Source organism: Dendrobates tinctorius, unplaced genomic scaffold (assembly GCF_039654945.1).
Source record: "Dendrobates tinctorius isolate UK_male_01 unplaced genomic scaffold, ASM3965494v1 ptg000206l, whole genome shotgun sequence".
NCBI classification, from domain to species: domain Eukaryota; kingdom Metazoa; phylum Chordata; class Amphibia; order Anura; family Dendrobatidae; genus Dendrobates; species Dendrobates tinctorius.
Window position 1 is genome coordinate 1,754,032 of NW_027361873.1, and position 9,659 is coordinate 1,763,690.

Here is a 9,659-nt window from a genome sequence, read left to right on the forward strand (position 1 = left end):
GATCGCGGTGTGCAAGGGGTTAACGTGTCCGGGGGGGCGGTCTATGACCGCCCCTGACACATTGTGCCGGGTGTCAGCTGTGACAATCAGCTGACACCCGGCCGCGATCAGCAGCGCTCACCACGTGGGCGCCGCTGATCGCTATGACGTACTATCCCGTCCCTGGGAATTAAGTCCCAGGGCACATGGACAGGATAGTACGTCACATGGCAGAAAGGGGTTAAAAAATAGTAATTTTATTATTCGTCAGTCTTACAAAGATGGCTGTGAGGTACTTATGGATGCTCAAACAGGCATACTGTATCCTAGACAATAATGCCACACAGAAGACAATCTCACGATCTTACCGCCATTTTCAAAAAGGGTCTGAGTGTTTGGAGGAGGGCAATGCATTATGTGTTTACATAACAAAACAAAAAAATGCTTATTCAAAGTTCAACCCAGAACTCCCATTTCCCATGGACTACCCAAAACGCACAAAAATCTATTTCTACCACCACTCCGCCCTTTAATCTCAAGTATTGACTTCTTAAACTAATAAATATTAAAATTAATAAATGAAGGTCTCAGTGCATAGGTTGATGTGAACCTTCAAGCTTTGACTATTAGATGACCTGGTTTCTTAAGACAGTTCCTCAGCTGTTTTTTAACATGTGATGTCATTAAGCTTTATACTTGCGATCCTCACAATATGGCCATTATTGCAATACCATATTATCTGAATAGTTCCAACTCATATTCCAATTTATTCTTACTGCTACAGATTATGTGTTGCTCTATTCTATTATATTTTAATGTTTAACAACATTTTTTTAATAAACAGGAGGAACTCAATGGGGTCTACATTTTCCCCTTTTTTAGCCATATTTTTCATGACATAGTGGAATGAGCAGTGTTTATTTAATATCCAGAATCCCTTTGCCTCTTTTGTAGTCTTGTACGTCATCTATGTGGATGACCTTCTATTTGTTTGGTCATGTATCACGGCGACAGTGCCAGACTTTATCTCTTTTTTTGAATGATAATGCATTTAATTTAAGGTTTATATCCACTCAGCCCAGTACCACGTTCCAATTCATGGACATTGAATTATGGGGAAATGCTCGTTCAGGGACGTTCAAACAACACTTTTCAGAAAAAGCATTTCAGGCCAAACTATATGGCAAGCTCCCAGCTGTTCACACCACCTTTGCTATTCCCTAGAGTGAATTTTTACGAGCCAAACATAGCTGTTCAGAAAACCGCACTTTCATTTGCCTATAGAGGAAGGTTATACAAACAAGGCAGTCTATTAATCCCTCACAAAAGTCAATCTGTAAGTATTTTTTCTAACAATAGCAATAAAAAACTGAATTTTAGAACCAATGTACGTGATCAACCTATTACATTCAGTACATCTTATAGTCTGCAGTTTAGGAAAATTAAACAAATAATTATAAAATACCTGTGCTAAATCATGACACCACTCTTAGACAAATAGGTTAAAATGGTTGGAGATGTATGGTCGCTCTTTAGGCAACATTTTGTCCCCAAGCATATATACAAGCAAATAGACAGGGACCACCTGGCTTCCACAAAAGGGCTTTTCTAAGTGTGGAGGAGAGCAATGTAATGTCTGTTCCTCTATGGAAAAAAAACACATTCTCTATACCGCATGTTGGTGATAGCAACATTAACGCCTTTATCAATTGCAATTCCCACCATGTGATGTATTGCATTGAGTGGAAGAAATGTAATGTTCGCTACATTGGGTGTACCCAAAGCTCAAAAAGGCACAAAGGAGGGTTTATCTAACATTTACAGCAAGATCAAATCATATTCTGGTACAAACATTTTGTATAAGAACATAGCAGTAATACAAACTATATTGCAGTTATGGCATAGAGAGGGTTAAACTGCCAATTAGAGGAGGCGGTTGCCAGAAGCAGAAAACAATAATAGAATTTATTTTTTGACATTAAATATCCAGATGGCATGAACTTCAAAAACGGTTTTATTTCTTTTAATAAATATTGCACATTTTCTCTTATTTCCCATTTTGTTTTTTTTGTTTTGTTTTTTGCTTTCCTTGCCAATATGTCTGTTCACATGTGTTGTTCATCAGTAATTATATACGTGGTCCCTTTTGATAGGTCTTATGTCTTTTAGAAGATATTCCTGTGATTAATTACAACTAAGGGCGTACTACACACCAGAAATATGTCAGGTTTTTTTTTTCCATATGGGAACACTTTATTACTCTTTTTTCAATAAAGACTGAAGATTTCATCAGTGACTGGGTCCATAAAGTTTCTCCACCAGTTATACATTCTCTATCATAACTCGTCATTTGTTGTGAGAAAAGCATCCAGCGCTTTTTAAATGCTGTTATAGTATCTGCCATTACCACGTCTTGTGGTAGGGCATTTCACAGTCTGACTGCTCTGTAAGGAATCCTATTAATATAAGGAAGTGAAATAAACTCTGAATCACTTTTTCTTATAAGTATGTGCATGTAAAGAAAATAGATAATTGCACCCGAACTATAAAGTTCAGGGTTCATAACTTGTGACACGTAGTGTCCGTTACCCAACCCCGAACACTGACTTTTTACCAGATGTCTGGTTTACTGTTTGGGTTCAGATGCCAAATGAGGTTTGTTGAAAGGCACCAGTGCAGCCAATCAACAACCTTTTAGGCCGTGAGCACTTCTGGAGCCATCACAGCTATGCCAAGTAGTAGGACTGAATACCGCTACATGAATGGTGAGGCCAGAACATGTTGAGGCTGTGTTACATTGGATGGCTGACAGTGGCTCCAGTTCCTTTGCATTATCTTCCACCCAGTCCACTGCAGAAAGCACAGAGTTAGCACCTGCATACCATGGTCATCTGGCTTCCACCTTACCCCCTTGCAAATCAGCCACACAGTCTGAGCCCCAAGTCATGCAACAGTATCTTCTGCTTTTTGAGTCTGCTGGCTGGGGTTCAATGCCCATCCACCTGGCCCTGCCCCAGAAGTGGAAGACACTAAGTGCATTGAGACTTAACAACTTGTTCAGTTGGAGGATGAGTACATGAGAGGGCTAGAGAACACGGTAAGCGGACCACCGCAGCACATCTCTGATGATGATGATAACGAAACACAGGTACCAACTGCAGCATCTTTCTGCACTGTGTAGACCAGCAAATAGGGCAGGCGTGATGACAGGGTGGAAGATGATGATGGGGGGATGATGAGGTCCTAGACCCCACATGGAACAAAGGCCATCCTAGTGAAGTGCGCAGTTCAGAGGAAGAGGAGTAGGTCACACTGACCCAGCAGCACAGCAAAACAAGGAACAGGGTGCACAAGCCCAGCTGGCAGCCCCTAGCAGTACATCAGCTGCTACTGCCCACCTCACTTAGGAAATACTAGCACAAAAGCCAGCTCAAAGAAGCTCCCTGGCGTGGCACTACTTCAGGCACGGTGCTGACGACAAAAGACAGGTGGTTTGTGTTTTTCATTCCTGTCATGCTTTTTTTTTTACATATTTCCATTGGAGTTTTAATCAGTCTCTAAACCAAAAATCGAATCGATTCCATCCAATTCTAACATGCACATATTCTAATAGTTATGGTGCATTTTTCAATGTGGTTTTGACTAAAGTATGTACCTGTTCAGATGCAGAACTTATGATGTTGAGGTTTTTTTGGGGGTTTTTCTAGAGCTCTCATAAGATTTGAATCATAAAATAGATTCTATATATCCAATTTCAATATGTACATCTTTTGAGATGTACTAGTTATCGGACACATATGCTGTCAGGACTAAGAGCAGTTATTCTTGAAAAGTATAGACCCCTGTCCTTTTATTATGTTTGCATGTTTTGATTTTTTTATTTTTCCCTACTGTTAACTGTGTTGCTAATAAAATAATCTTTTAATACACTTACTGTACGTTTCCTGTGAATGCTGGATTTTTCCATTTTGCTGCTAAACCTACACCCAGAAGTCGGTCTGGAGCCTCCGTGCACCGCACCTCGATTCAAGGCATTTTTCAACAGTGGGTGAGCTGATATACAACTTTTCTATTTTTTTGCCCATTAAAATGAACCATGGAGATCAACATCCAACACTGTGGAGACACCATCACATGTTTCTCAACGCAGTGATTCTAGAGCAATGCCCCCATCCCTTATGGGAAATATGTAAAATATGCAAAACACAAGCTGCAGAGATACCATCACGTTTCTCAACGCAAGCAATGACTAGCCAGGTCTTTCCCCGGGAAGGAACAACCACGGGAAGGGCAGTCTCCAATGAAGGAAACCACCTATGCCAAAACATGGCATCCATCCACAGACAGCTGTTTCGGGGTATTGCCCCTCATCAGTGTGGAGTAGGAAACTGGCTGTTAGGAGTCAGATTTCTGCCCTGTCTACGCAGAGATCTAGACCCTTACATCCTGCAGTCTCCTGCTCTCCGTACACTGCAGGAGAGATTGCAGAGGAGATTGCTTTTCAGCAACTCTCCCGGAAGGCTGAGTTCATCATCCCATCCTCTGAGCATGCTCGTGGGACAATCTCTCATTGGAGCTCAGGAGTCAGGTCCTGCTCCTGATTCCATTGGTCCAGCTTAGGGTTATGGAAACTTCCGGAAGGTCCCGTCCGCTATAAAAAGTACGCATGGCCGTTCCGCCATGCGCTAGTATTTTCATACTTGCTGCTGTGTGTATGGTGATGGATGCTTGGACTGGTGACTGACTTATTAAGAAACCCCTTCCCTCTGATAATACGTCTGTGTGAGTGTTTGGGTATCAGCCACTAGCAGCGCTAGCGCCAGCGCGCTTAAGCACCATCTACTTCAGCAGCTAGCGTCCTGCATCGTGCTTGCGACATAGCGGTGCTTTCTCTGCGGCTCAGTTCACGCCGCGCTGCGGTAGCAGTCCTGTCGGGCATTCGCAGTTGCGACGCCACGCACCTTATTTTACGGTAGGTCTAGACGGAGTAGTCCTGGAATACCATGTCTGTATCGCCGGCTGTCTGTGACCTTGAACAGACTCAGCGTTTTGTATGCTTTATGCCCGCAGCTCTGTGAAATATAACAGAGCTTGCTACAGTGCACTAGGTGCAGTTAACCCTGTGCACACTACCGCCATAGTGCTCTGCCTCTTCTAGCAGCGTTTTTTCCATCTACCGCACGGTGGACCCCGAGTGGCGAAGGCACTCTATTTATATTTTTATTTGGTGCCTTCCGCCACTCCTAACACTGGCCAGTAGGAGCAATGCCTAGTAATTTGGCCCATAAGGGATGGGGGCATTGCTCTAGATTCACTGCGTTGAGAAACGTGATGGTGTCTCCGCAGTGTTGGATTTTGATCTCCATGAGTTCATTCATCCTCATTTTTCACAGTCTTCTACTAGGCATTGCTATTACTGGCCAGTTTCCTACTCCACACTGATGAGGTGCGGAGTTTCCTGAATACCTTGAGTGCTGTCTCTTGGCCTTCCGGCATCGCCACTTCGGTGGCTTAAGCCGGTCGCTGCTTTTGGGAGATAGCCAGGAGGTTTCGGGGAGGAGACCCTTGGAGTTGTGGACGATGGGAGTCCGACTTCAATTCTCTGGGATCGGTGATAGCCGGGTTAAAAATGGATTCAGGATTGACATCGCTGAAGATAAGAAGTTGCATTTTTCCCTGGGATATTTGGTCAACATGGTGTTTTATGACATCCTGAAGATTCGGAAGACCGATATAATATGCCTGCAGGAGTTTAGGAGAGAAGGCAGGTATGTACTGGTGCTATCTTCTATGGTGGCTTGCCAGAATTTGTTTACTGCCCTGAAAAATGGAGTGGCAAATCTTTTGCTGGAAGGTCTTACCTTTACTGTGCTGTACTCTAAAGGACCCGACAGCGAGATCGCTGTGTGTGACATCCAGCAGCAGCGATCGGCCCCCCCGCGGGGTATCGCTGATCGTGCTGGATCGTCCTGGTCCGATTTTTCATCGCTGGTCTCCCGCTTGCCAGCGCGCATCGCTGCATGTGGCAGCGGGAGCCAGCAATGAGCGACGCTGTACGCTGGTTACCAGTGCAAACATCGGGTTTCTAAGGGCTGCGGGGCCCTTAGAAACCTGATGTTTACCCTAGATACCAGCGTGCACTGCAGGCAGGGCGGGGGGTGGAGGCAGAACGGCACACAGACCGGAGTAGCTCTGCTCTCTGCTACTCCAGTCTGTCAGACCGGAGTAGCAGATGGCAGAGCTACGCCTGTCTGTCTGCGCCGTTCTGCCTCCACCTCCTGCCCTGCCTGCAGTGCATGCTGGAATCTAGGGTACACATCGGGTTGCTAAGGGCCCCGCAGCCCTTAGAAAACCGATGTTTACGTTGGTAACCATCGTGCTCGCTGGTCCTGATCGCTGGAGGGGCTGTCTATGTGACAGCTCACCAGCGATCAGTTAGCAATGTCCCAGCAATCCCATCCACGTCGGATCGCTGGTGGGATCGCTGGGACATGGTTATATGTAACGGTACCCTAAGGGAGATATCCCACTTGTAGTTTTCATGCACAACCCTTTTGTTTCCCTGGAGGACATTGCTTTATTTTTGAAAAGACATTGCATTTATGTTCAGTACTCCCACAGGGTCCTGAATGGAGAAGGGCTCTGGACTGGGAAGTACAAATTTTTTGTGAGATTTGGGATGGACCCCCAAGGCCCGGGAGGCATCCATTACCCCCCTCTTAATTTTTCAATTGGGAAAAATACTGTTTTTTTGTTCTTTCCAGATGCCCCGATGTATTGCAGGAGGTGTAAAAATTTCGGGCATACCCAGGATAGTTGCAAGGAGATGCCCACTTGCAGGAATTGCAAAGCTTCTGGCCATATGGCAAAAGACTGCACAAATCCTGTTATGTGTAATGCTTGTGGTGAGGAGGGCCATAAGTATCGGGACTGTAAGGCCAGGATCAGTCCTAGGTCTTACGCTGAGGTCTCAGGTGGGGCAGCTGCACCCCCTGCTGCTGTTGTTGACATTCCACAGGTTTCAGACCCGGAACTTATTGAGGAACCTGAAATCATGGATGCACATGAGGAGGCCCTGCCCCAAACGGAGTCTCCCAGCCCAGAGGTGGCAGTTTTGGAAGCTACTGATGTTGAATGTGAGCTCCCTCTTCAGTCTGATGTCTGTGGGGAGGGGGAGTTGGAGAGTACTCTTGGCAATACCCCCAGTGTATCTTGGTTTGCTACTGAGGAGGAGTTGGCCAGTTGTGGCTATCAAGGTGACTTCACTCTTGCGAGGTCCTCTGAGGATGAGGAGCCTGGAAATTCCTGTAAGAAGCCCAGAACGGATTGGGCAGACCCCGGTGAAGTTGGTTTAAGGCCGGTGAGTGAACGTAGTTACCATCAGAATGTCTTCTCTCCTGACACCAATGCTTTTTTAGGCATTCCCGCAGACGTAAACAGATTCAAGGAGTTGCAGTTCCAGATGGAAGACGAAAACGGCTGAAGAGGAAGTGGCGTGTTTGTCGTCATGTAAATAACACAGTCATGTTATGGCTCCCCAAGCTGGTTGGGGCATCGCGTCCCTGAATGTCAGGCAAATTAGATCCAAATTCAGGGGGGCAATCGTTCTAGATTATATTAAACAGATGAATGCTCACATCTTTTGTCTTCAGGAATGTGGGATTGTGGACGCTCCAAGCGATAAGGACTGGCCTTACGGACAGCATGCATGGTCTGGCTCATGTGTTAATAGGAATGATGGGGTAGGGATATTAATGGGTAACAGGGAGATTAGTTTAGATAGCTACACGGTGGTAGAGGTGGGTAGATGTATAATTGCACATGTTAGCTATAGGGGGTGGCGGGCTAGAATTATTAATGTGTACTGTCCATCAGGACACGACAGGAAAAAGGAGCGTCTGGCTCTTTTGGAAAAATTAAGTTTGTTTCTTCCGGGCAAAATGCCTACAGTTTTAGTTGGAGACTTTAATTGCACCACAGAAGGGAATTTTGACATAACTGGTAAAAAGTTATCCAATCTTATTTCTGATTTTTCCCTTCTAGATGCTGCTGCTCTGAAATTTGGCATCCCACCACCGCCAACGTACCATGCTGATAGGGGTGGTATTGCATCCAGGATAGATAAAATGTTGTTTTCCAAAAATATGTTGTGTATGAATTTTGAACAAAATGCTGTACCTTTTTCTGATCATGAGTGTTTGAGAGGTGTGTTTAGTGCGATTGATGACCGTGTGTATGGGGGTGGGGTTTGGAAGCTGAATGTAAGATTGTTAGAAGATGAGGATGTGATGAATGAATTAAAAATAAAGTATAAAGAGTGGAGAGTGTGTAAGAGGGATTTTGCGTGTGTACTGGAATGGTGGGACTGGGTTAAGGTGTGTTGCAAAAAATTCTTCAAAAAGTGGGGCTATAAAAAAGCTTCTATTTATTGGAGTAGATTTAATGAGTTAAACAGGCGCTTAGACTGGTTAAGGAAGTGTGGAGAAAGTGGCATGGATGTGTCTGATCTGCTGGCTGAGACAAAGAGTGAATTAAAGAGTGTTATGGATGAAAAAGGGAAAGAAATCATCTATCGCACCAAAATAGAACATCTTGAGAAAGATGAAAAGTGCACAAGGTTCTTTTTTAAGAAAATGAATGGGAGAAAGGCTGATATGGATAAAATCCTGGATAGGAATGGTTTGTGTGTGTCAGGTGACAATGTGATAAAGGAGGTGAATAGGTTCTATAGCAAGTTATATGAAAAAAAATGGATTGATTCTGGTCTTGTTTCAGAAGTGCTGAATGGGTTAGAGAACAAGTTGGATAGTGGAGAATGTGATATTTTGAATGAGGACATAATTATGGAAGAAGTAGAAAATGTGATGAAGAGTGCTAAAAAGAATAAGACTCCAGGTAAAGACGGATTGCCGGTAGAATTTTATGTGAAGGCGTGGGATTTTCTGGATGCTGATTTGACTGAGATATGTAAGTATATGTGGGAGAGTGGTAAGTTATGTGAATCAATGAAAGAGGGGGTGGTTGTGCTTGTGCATAAGAAAGGTGAGAGAAAGTGTTTAGAGAATTGGAGACCTATAACATTGCTGAACGCAGATTATAAAATCTATAGCAAATTGTTGGCAAATCGTATGCGTGAGATGATTGGTAGTGTTGTGGATGAGGATCAAGTGTGTGCTGTGCCTGGAAGAAGTATGAGTGATAACTTATTGTTATTAAGGGATTTGATTGGAGACTGCATGGGAAGGAAACGGAAGTGTATGGTTCTGTCAATTGATTTTGAGAAAGCGTTTGATAGGGTCTCGCATGTGGTTTTGTTTAAAGTTCTGGATAGAATGGGATTTCCTCAAAAATTTGTGAATGGGATAATGTCTTTGTATGATTGTGTGTCAAGTGAGTTTCTTGTTAATGGGTGGTTGAGTGAGAAAGTGAATATTAAGTCTGGTGTAAGGCAGGGGTGTCCCATGTCCCCTGTCTTGTTTGTATGTGTGATTGAACCTTTGTTGTGCTTGGTGAGACGTGATAAAATGATGCGAGGTTTGTTGGTACCTGGGAGTGGTGGGAAGCATGTGAAAGTTCTTGGATATATGGATGATGTTGTGGCTGTGAGTGAAAGTGTTGCGTCTATGAGTAGGGTTAAGTTGCTTCTGGAGTTTTTCTGTGGTGCATCTGGCCTTAGAGTG